Source organism: Montipora capricornis, chromosome 7 (assembly GCF_036669925.1).
Source record: "Montipora capricornis isolate CH-2021 chromosome 7, ASM3666992v2, whole genome shotgun sequence".
In the NCBI taxonomy this organism is placed as follows: domain Eukaryota; kingdom Metazoa; phylum Cnidaria; class Anthozoa; order Scleractinia; family Acroporidae; genus Montipora; species Montipora capricornis.
Window position 1 is genome coordinate 45,416,297 of NC_090889.1, and position 10,435 is coordinate 45,426,731.

General features: G+C 40.8%; 1 protein-coding gene across 1 annotated transcript in view; it reads right to left on the reverse strand.

Annotated features, from left to right (window-relative positions):
* Positions 1-391: 391 nt before the first annotated feature.
* LOC138057284 (SCO-spondin-like) overlaps positions 392-10,435 on the reverse strand; it is a 38,723-nt gene continuing 28,679 nt past the window's right edge. Inside the window, exons 6-7 of the mRNA XM_068903335.1 lie at positions 1,008-1,046; positions 392-603 (exon numbers count right to left, since the gene is read on the reverse strand). The gene's annotated coding sequence lies outside the window, so the exon portion shown is untranslated. The remainder of the gene's footprint in view (positions 604-1,007; positions 1,047-10,435) is intronic.

Here is a 10,435-nt window from a genome sequence, read left to right on the forward strand (position 1 = left end):
AGGGGAAGGAAAATTGGTTGAAAAAATCGGGTGTAATTTTTTCGAGAAATAGGGCACACATGTAAAATTACAGTGTTCGACTGAGAAGAGGGAAGACTCTTGGAGCGCGTTACGTTCCTTGGTACGAGTTAAGTTTGAAATTTGTGCTCAGAATTATGGAAGAGTTCTATTTGAGGCTCTAAATTCCAAAAAAAACGCGTGGGGAGCGTAAACCTCAGTAGCATTTATTGGGCAAGCGGTTCAAGATGCCTTACTTAGTACACACCAGCATTATGTAATAATGTAATACTCCCTCATCTATTAAAAGGTGAGTTTACTGGAAGGAGTGCGCTAAATTGAATCCTGATGTTTGATAATCTTCATAAATAAATATTACCACAGCAAATTCCATCATTCTAAACTTGTTTTATTTGTCCCACACCAACAAAAGCAAAAGATATAACCGATTAACAATAATAATAGCAACAATATCCAAAGCGATGACGTGGATCCCTTCTAGTAAACCCTGTTATGTTATTTTCAAAGCTGTGTTTACCCAGCCCCCATTCACAGCTGTAGAAAGTAATCCCCATTTGTTGTACGGCCGATCTGTTATCGGTGGATCTAAAAGAATAATGATAATGAGTTATTACGTTAGGTTTGCATTTCTTAAGATCTTGTAGGATTGACTGATCGCTCTGAGCCTTCAGTTATCACTGGAGCTTGTTTCATTCAGTGAAAAGCATAAAATAACTGATCACGTGATCTAAGCGAAACAGGTATAAACCCGTGGGCAGCACATATACATGAAAATCGTACCTTATAAAGAGATGTCTTCATTTCTAAAACACTACACAGGCAATATTAATTTGATAGTTTCAATACTGCACAACTTTCCCCAACGCTCCACAGTACTTTCAGCGTTTTTGTTGCACTTAAGTATTGTTTTGGAAGAAAAAAAATCTACAGAAAAAGTTAGCCAGCAGGGTGTTCTTGATTACAGGTCAAGGAACATGGCTCAATATTACCTGCTTATTTCGTTTCACAGTACTTTGTTTCTCAATACCCTGTTGAAACATACATAAAAGCCAAGATATCAGTGCTTGTACTATTAAAGATGTACGATTAAAAACATTGCAAGATACATTTTTTGAAAGACAGTGGCTTTTTTATCCAAAGCTACGTTTCTCTTCTTAGAGACTTACATTCAAGAGGGCGTGCTGTCCTCTCAAGAGCGGCCGTTATCAAAAAGTCAGTTGAAGAGAACGTCAGATAGAAGCCAGTCCGATTATAGACCCATGTGTTTGGCAAAGAAAAATACCTCTGCCCTCTTCACCCCTTGAGATATACACTGTCCTCAATTCTTATTTTTTTCCCCTTTGGACTCACTAGTGTCCTCACAGAACATTGCACTTGAAATGGAAATTTGGCAAAGAGCAATTTTTCAAGTAAGTGCACATTGTACCGCTTACTAACAGTGAAATCTTATAATACATCGCACATCAATGCCTTATGAAAAATCTTTTCCAGTCTGCTCAATCCAAACGTTTTTCTATCGCTGATACATCTTCTGGATACCTCCAGCAGAAATACGTTCTCCAAGTTGTAAACATAACCAGTAGCTTTGGTTGGAATTCCAGGGACTCAAAAGCTTTTAACACCGAAACTACTTGAATTATATTGTAGTTTTGTAGAAACATATGACATACATGATGCTCTAAGACTTAGTCATAGACCTAGTCGCTACGTGGTTGCGCGGTCAGCAATGGGCAGTGTAAACTCAATTATAAATGAATCTCAATATCTGTTCACTTAATGTAAGGGGATTAGGGGATTACTTGAAAAGAAGAGAACTCTTTAATTGGCGTAGAAAGCAAAAACACTCAATTTACATGCTGCATGAAGTTCATGGTTCTAAAAGTACAAATTCCGGATGTGGGCTGCAGAATGGGGATATAGAACTATTTTTGTGGACAAGCTAGCAGCAAGTGCAGGGTTGCCATTCTGTTTAATAACACCTTCTGCTTTAAAATTCGAAAACCCTTCTCTGACCCAAATCGTAGATTTATTATCTGCGATATCGAAACAGAACAGAAATGTATTACGTTAGCCACATTATATACTCCTAATGTTGATTATCACAGTTTCTTTTTGGAGATTTTCTTTGATCATCTGCTCGAATTTGAACGTGACAAAATTATCATAGGTGGAGACTTCAATCTTGTTTTTTAACATAGACATGGACATAAAAGGTAGACTTGCTATGGCACAGAGTAAGCCTCAAGAAATTGTTATCATGCCGCCTAGATTTTTCCTCGTAAGCCAGTGTTTTATGTGTTATGTTATGGGAGCAAATATTTTAGCTGGATACAAAACAGATCACTCTCTAACTGACATGAAAATAGCCCTTCACTCAAACCCTAGAGACTCAGGTTACTGGAAACTTAAGAGTGGCTGTCTGTAAGGATCGAGAATCGGCGGTCAGCGACCCATTTGGCGAATCCCTGATATTTTGCCCAAAGTTAGCCTTGGGTAGACTATTTTCAAAAATCATATTCAAAAGTTCCAATGATTTTGTTTACTTGGGAAATTTGGCAAAAATTAAAAGTGCGGTCAAAATGCGGTCAAAGTGCGGTTTTTTGGTTGATCAAAAGGTGCGATGATGAACCTCCGCCGAAGTCTTAAAATAAAATCAGTTGACCTCAAAATAACAAGAATTTCAAAGCAATCAATCTTCTACACTACCAATGTTTTAATCTTTTCAAATATGATAGTACAATGGTTTTTCAGGCCATTTAGAAAACAACTTCGGAGACCGCTTTCGATGGCGGCAAAATGTAGCTAATATTCATCAGGATAAAAATGTTCCTGGTATGTCAGTTTTTAACAATTAAGCATTGCAGAGCTAAAATATAGGTCTTAAAGATTTACCAAGTAAAGTTTCAAGGTCGAACTCGGAACGCTTCCCTTCGAAAGAATCGAAACTCTGAGCAATGTTAACGTGCAAAACTGGCGCTGGATTTATAACAAACATCTAACATTATAGTTACAATCACCTGCGTTAAAATATCAAACCAAATTTTCCTTTGACAATTTTAAGTTTGCCGCTTATAGAAATACCCAAGAACTCATAGGAGACACATCCAGTGCTTTGAACAGATCAGTTTGATGTAGATAGTCCACTTTGGTTATCGCAAGGCAATGTAAACAAACCTGATAAATCAGTTAAACCAGCCGCCTTTGTGTCAAACTATCCATGCATCCATGACGTTTTCCTAGATATTTATCGTTCGCCAAGGATTCTTGAATGAAATAGTAATTGTATGACTTTAAAAAAAGCGAAGGTAGTTTGCTGGAAAGATCGTTGAAATTTTGGAAATAATTAGTTATTACCGCGACAATAATAATAACCGGCAAAGTGCCACCTTATAGCTTTTGGCGGTATTTAATCATACAACGTTGCTGAAAGCCATTTTCCACTACAGGGAGAGTTTGAATCGACGTTAGTTTTCACAATTTCAAACAGTTTTTGTTTTTAGTATCTGAAACACGTAAGGCTACATGTGTTAAGAAATCGAAACAAACGGCATTCTGTCATAAACCGTATGTTGATATTCGAGTCCAGTAAATGTAACGCAATCTCAGTTACCCTCTCCCTTCCACCCAGCGTGGGCTTAAAACTTAAACGAGTTAATTTTGCTCAAATTAGTATTTTTCTAAAACGAAGTATTACTTTCACGAACCGGTAGGAATAATAATATTAAAAAACAACAACAACAACAATAACTTCCCACCCGCGGGATAAACGTTTTGACATGTTGTCACGATGGGGGTGGGGAAGGAGTACGTTTAGAAGTAAAAATTTTTCACAGGGTATTTTTCAAAGTAAGATCTTTGTTTTAGGTCTTGCTAAACGCAGTTATAAAATGAATTTCATTACTTCATCCCGGTAGGGGAGCTTTCTTTGATATTGTTTTTTTGGTTTTGTTTGGTTTTGTCATTGACTCTCAGACTTGGGGAGGAGGGGGTAGTCCCACTTCCTGTGGAGGCGGCTCTGATCGCAATATTCTCATTACGTAAGTGGCTTTAGTTCAACCCCAAAACAGTTCCCTTCATTTTCATAGTTTAAAAAAAACCTAAAAGGTACTGCTACAGCTGCGGTCGAACCCTAGGCGATACCACTCCACAGATTTCATCCTCTAAAAGGCACCAACCTAAGAGGGAGAACCTGGGAAGGAGGAACCAGTAGAACCTTGGCAATTTTTTGAGGGAGTACCCCTTCCCCCCGTTTTCAACCCGTTTTATAAAACTGGTTGTGGCTAAAACACTTCCAGGAAGCTATTAATAAAAGAGTTACTTTCGGCATGTGCACTTTTTGGCTATTTCCTCTAAGAGTGCCAAGTATGGAGCCTTCTTGCGCACAGGCGGGACAGGTGCATCAAGGCCGAGATCCTCGCACAAGCGCTGAAGCATCGGTAGCTTGAGGACTTTCAAGTTACCACTGAGCGCCATCTCACATAGGTTGTACTGATCGTATACCAGAGGATGGTTGAGCTGAATAGTTTCAACGACCTCCTTCGCTGCACTAAAGTTAGCTTCCTCTTGAGATGCCCGGATATCGGCTTCATCTGCTGGGTCCTTTTGCCGTAGTGTAGCGCTTTGCCTTGAGAAGAAGGACGCAATCTGCAAACTGGTTAGGAATTCTGAGGACTGGAAAAGTCGCACACCATCTGCTCCACGGGCGCGTCTCATTTCCCTCGCCACAACCTCGGCGTCAAGCTTACGGCCCGTTGTTTGACCGATAGAGAATTTCGCCAGTAAGTAAGACTTTTGCTTTTCGCTGAATCTATACGCCTTCTTTGCTGCTCTGAGGGCCCATCCCTCATTTGGTACAAAGTGACCCTCCTGGTGAGCAACTGGGGCTTTAAGAGAGGGCAATATGCCAACACCTTCTTCCAAATGGGTCTTGTACCCCATTTTCACTAAATCCATTAGAGAATATTTCTCCGGGGATCGGGAACATTTTTCTACAGACAGATGTTTTTCTAAAGCAGACACTCTTTGGAACACACGAACGCAGCCGTCTTGAGGACAGGAATAAACCCCTGTGGATAGGTCACTGTCTTCCGAAATGACACCAGATGGCTCGGCCACAGTTGCTGATGTTGAAGCTGTCTGTCCAACCTGTTTTTAGATTTACATCGGAAGGAAGTAAAATCTCCTTCGGAGAATGATTTCTGAAGTACTTGGTATCGAGGACCTTGGGTAAATAAATTAATACCAATAAAGAGTTGTTCTCTAATTTCTTTTTCAAATCATTTATAAGTTTTTAAAGCAAACATGACAGAAATAAACGTATGTTCCCAATACATGGGTATTCATAGCTCGGTTAGTAGAGCGCTGCCGCGCTAACGTACGTAGAAGTTATGGGTTTTCCCGTTTAAGCCACCCAAAAAATTGAACAAAATGGTAATTCTTTAAATTGCTCCTACAACTGCGACAATCATTTCTTCATTTATCAGAACCAAGAATATTGCGTGGGACTCCAAAGGTATCTGATACATGTACTTGCAGATAATTATTGTATGGTAAGGTTCTCCAATAAAGTAAGGGTCTTACACTTTTGCATTTTAATACAGAACTTAAATTTAGCGGCAACTCATCCATTAATTCTCAGTAGCTCACTTTTAGTTTTAATTCCCATACTTACTTGATGAAGATCCTGGATTGATGATTTTTCCACGACCAACACAATACGCACGCCAACAGGTAACAGACTCTGTAGAGCTAAACTCAAAATTGTTCAGTTTTGTAATGCCAGTAATAGTTTGCCCACTGTCAGGTGTTTCGATGATCGTATCAAGGGAAACAACTCTTACACCTTTCAATCCACCATGCGATAATAATGCGTCTTTAAGCTCATCGGCAGTGCAAACATCATTGCCTTCATCAATAAACGCCCTGATATGTCTTTTACAGCTTGCAGCCAGCCGGTCTGCTGCCCCTTTTCCGCCTTGGGGATCGCTAAAATCTACGCGGACTACTTTTACTCCAGTGCTTGCTGCCATCTCTCTGCAAGCTAGTATCGTGCGAGTGGAGTGGTAACAGCCTGCGTTGTCTTGTCTGAAGTAGGCTTTGTTTATCTCAGGGTGCTCGTGCTTGAGTGTTTCCAAGACATGATGCATTATGGATGCCACAGCTGAACTCCCCTGGCTGCAGGACTGAACTGCGTGGATAAAGGCTTGCCACTGTAGTTCCTCCTCCTTCCGTCTGTACACCACCTATATGTGCCATGATAACCCACGCTTGCCAAACCAGTCCGTTTGGGACTCACGGTATCTATGAGGAAGAAACTTCATCGCCCAGTCGTTGACGATAAAAACTGTCTCCTGATCAAGAGCGTCGATAGCGTCCAAACGAGCCTGGTCCTGGTGAGCCGACCTCAGCAGATGACATTTCCATGACCGGATGGCAAGCACAGAAGCGTTGACTAAGAACAGGGCCTCTTCTTTGTCATCTTGCGTGGCAAACGATGCTCTTTCTACTGCAGAGGAAATGTTCTGAAGAGTTGAGTGCAGGATCTCACATTGCTCACAGCATTCTTCGTGTTTGTGGCTACACTGCTGCTGCAGATCAGGACTGGTGGAGTCACTTAAGGCAAACACACTGCAATGACTCGCAATCTCAGATGAAGAACACACGTGGACCTGTAAGATGTTTAAAACACACAGCATTTATTGTGACAAATAGTGACAATTAAATCATTCTTTAAATTTTATACTTAAAGTCTTTGTAAAGAATGATTAAATTCTTTCCAATTGCTGTATTTATTCAATCAACCGCCCTGGGCGCTTATTAAATTTTTGGACCTTGAGAGTGGGCGCTTATTCGAGGCTGGGCGCTTATTAAATTTTCAGCAAAAGTAGTATGTTTATTTTGTAACAAAACAATAAATGGTAGTACCAAACGCGAAGATGTAACAAAAGGTTTCTGTAAAATACTCTGAAGAAAACTCCGCCTTCGGGGAAGTCTCTTGAGTACTTATTCAATATTTTTCGGGGGGTTAGTTTGCGTGGGAGGAAAAGGGGGTGGGCACTTTTTCGAGGCTGGGCACCTAATCGAGGTGGGCGCTTTTTCGAGGTTGGGCGCTTATTCGAAAAAATACGGTATTATTATTTTTAATTAAGCCTTACCTTAAAATCACTTTTAAGGTATAATTTTGAACCCTTGAGCAATTCCACGTACTGCAACTCCCACTCTTTCCCGAGACCGAGCTCTCCAAGTCGGCGGACTAAATTCTCTAAGTCTTCAAAGGCACGCGCACCGTCTGCGGCTACGTAATCAAGTCCTTGGAGAGATTTTCGGACCGAGGCCTTGCATTCCTCCAATACACGAAGCATAGTACGCTCACTGAATGGTTTAAAGCCAGTTTCGTGGCAGTACTGAGCGTACTGACGTGCTATTCTTTGGGGTATCATCGTCCTTATGACGTTTGGTATCTCAACCAGGTGGCCAGAAGAGAGTTTCAACGTTTTCTGCCCAAATGGTAGACCCTGCACCAAATACGGACTTGTTATATACGATAAAAAATGGTCAAGTTGCTTCAGATCAACCTTTATCCTCGGCGAAGGGTGGTGCGTTGTGGGAGCCCCGCTACCATACTGTAAGCGATGCAGGTTGGCCAAGCTATAGCGATATCTAGTTAAGCCTGGTATAAATCTTGAAATATCATTGAAGCTGGCAATGCCTGACATGATAGACAAGATCTGCCTTCTTGTCTCCCACCCTTGAGCTTTACCGTATGCCTCTGCTAAGGCCTGAAGATAATTCTTGGACGTTTGTGATAATTCATCGAGTTTAAGAGCTTTGTTCATGGCAGGGGACGAGACGACCGCTTGCCAAAGAGAACCTGCATAATTAGGTGTAAGATCTTGTAGGACTGAAGAAAAGATCTCCACTGTCCTTTTGGTGTATCTCTTCTTAGTGCTCTCTCCAGCTTTATCCCATTCCATCCAGGGCTGAGTTATTGGCGGGATGTTCTTCAAAACCAGATATTCGTTCAACTTTTTACGAGGTTCTTGCATAGTGGTTGGGGCCTCGTCACTCGTCGAAGAAACAAGACTTCCGGTATCCGGACTGAGGAACGTCTCATCATCCCGTCCTCTTGACGATATCTCCAGCCTCTTCAGTTCAGTTGCAAGGTCATCAGACGATAACTCACTACTAGTTGTTTCTGCACTTAAACGGCCTGTTTCCCCCTCTACCTGAAACAGTTGAAACAAATATATTGTGTAATTACTATAAAGCATGATAAAATGTTTATTTTGTTTTATTTTATTCATAAGCCAACACCCACACAAACCCGTAAAGAAAGAAAGAAAGAAATGAAAAGAAATCCCCTAAAGTAAAAAAGGATTAAAAAGGAAATGAAAGAATGAATGATGAAATTCTTTTTGGAAGGAAAACATTTCATACCATCGTTAAAGGAGCCACTTAAGCGAACCATTTACACTAGTGTTTCTTATTACTACTTACCAACAAATGGGGCTCGGGTAACTCTTGCAGGTGCGAGACCCCGGGGACGGGCTCCACCCCACCTGAAGCAAACACTAGAGTTTGGTTGGGCTTTGCCTGTTTGCTGATATACTTGTTGCATTGTTTACAAATTGCTTTAAATGGAGAAACAAAAGCAACACAAAATGAACAGACGAACAGAAATTAATGTCAATATACTGTATAAACAATACATTTAAAACATACATAGAAAGAAGAGAACTTCCTGCCCGCAAGACCAATAATTTTGAATGAGGACTGCAAGGTGTGCTTGGATTACCCGCACCCCCAAGGCAAAAGTGACCCCTGCGTAATACAAACAAGCGACACGTGATAATTAATACATCTTAAAAGCGCCTTTCCCTCTCCTTGCACGCTCTCTCCTCTCTTGTCACTGTCTCGTGGAAATTTCTTACTGTTTCTTTAATAGAGTGCTAGCAAACTCCTCGCCTTGTGTGCCACCTTATATGTGATTCTTAACCGTGAAAAATTACCATTATCTAACCAATCTTCGCAGAAAAGTTTGCAACTTACGTGATCCAACTGGAATACATGTGTTCGTGGTTTTGAAAATAAACGCCGACTTCAAGCTATCCACTCGGTGGCTCCCTTTAGCAGTTGTAGTTTTATGTACTGCTAATTCTTTGGGCACTGTACACATGGTCTTCCCTGTCCTCCAGCGGATGCCGAAATCAGCCCTGTGCCTTGGACAAATGCTCAAGGCATAGTGATGTTCTTCCACAGAGAAAACCCCTAGAAGGAGAATTTGTTGAGAATAACCACCCTCAAGTGCACGATGATAAAAAGTAAAACGTATAATAATAATATAGCTGATAAAAAGACCAAAATATTATATTTTAGGGTGGTATTTACCTGCTCTGGCTAACAGCAACTTTATTTCAGATCCTAAACCCTCATCTGCGCTGAGGTTTAAGATCTTTAAATGGCCAGTTACATCTTTTGTACAGTCTTTGAGCGCAATACATTCCAGCTGACCAGGATAATCTGTGGACTGACCGCAAGGTGTGCCCTGGGAAGGGGTGACCTTACCTAGAAGCGCTTTGTAGCTACAGTGAGCCATTCAAGAAAAGATGAGATCGAGTTAAACAAGGATATATGACCAACGCTGTATTTTCAACCTGTTGCGAAATGTTGTTGCACAATAGTGACGGGTGTGCTCGTGCGCACGGTTGCGTGACTCTCTGGTAACTTTCCTGTGCGCCAAGCATGCACGCATTTCGAAGCGCCACAAATGGATCTGAATATGAACTTTAAAGCCTCTGATGTGTTTTTACAGGTAAATGTAAATTTCGTTTTCGGTTTCAGTCGTTTCATGGTGTCAGTGCCAATTTTACAATTAATTAGTGCAGTCTTTGTTTGTTTGTTTGGGTTCGGATTACTTTGTTTAACTCCTTTTCACTTCTGTGCAATTCAACGAAAAGTCGTGAGTTGATAGTATTAAAAATATTTGGAGTACTGTATTGCTCGCATCCTGAGCGCTGGAGACATCGAAACAAGGTTGCATTTACAGGATACGGCGCTTTAGGAAGATCAAGTGACTGAAGTAAAAATTCCAGGCAGTCTTGAGATATGTGGGGTTAGTAATTCTTTTCAACCGATCTTTATTTTGAAACTGGTTAGGTCTGAGAGGCCAAATGTGTTTATTGCGTTTAACCTAATCTGAAACGACTTGTGAATTTCAAACGAAAGAAGATATGGAAAGTCCCCTTCTGATCGAGTGACGGGACGAGAAAAATATTTTTTAATGTTTGTTGACAAGCGCTGATAAGTTAACTGACTTGTCTCTTAGAAAGCGTACTGAGATAGACCTTGAAACTTTACTTGGTAAATCTTTAAGACCTATGTTTTAGCTCTGCAATACTTAAAATTAAAATTGTCAAAG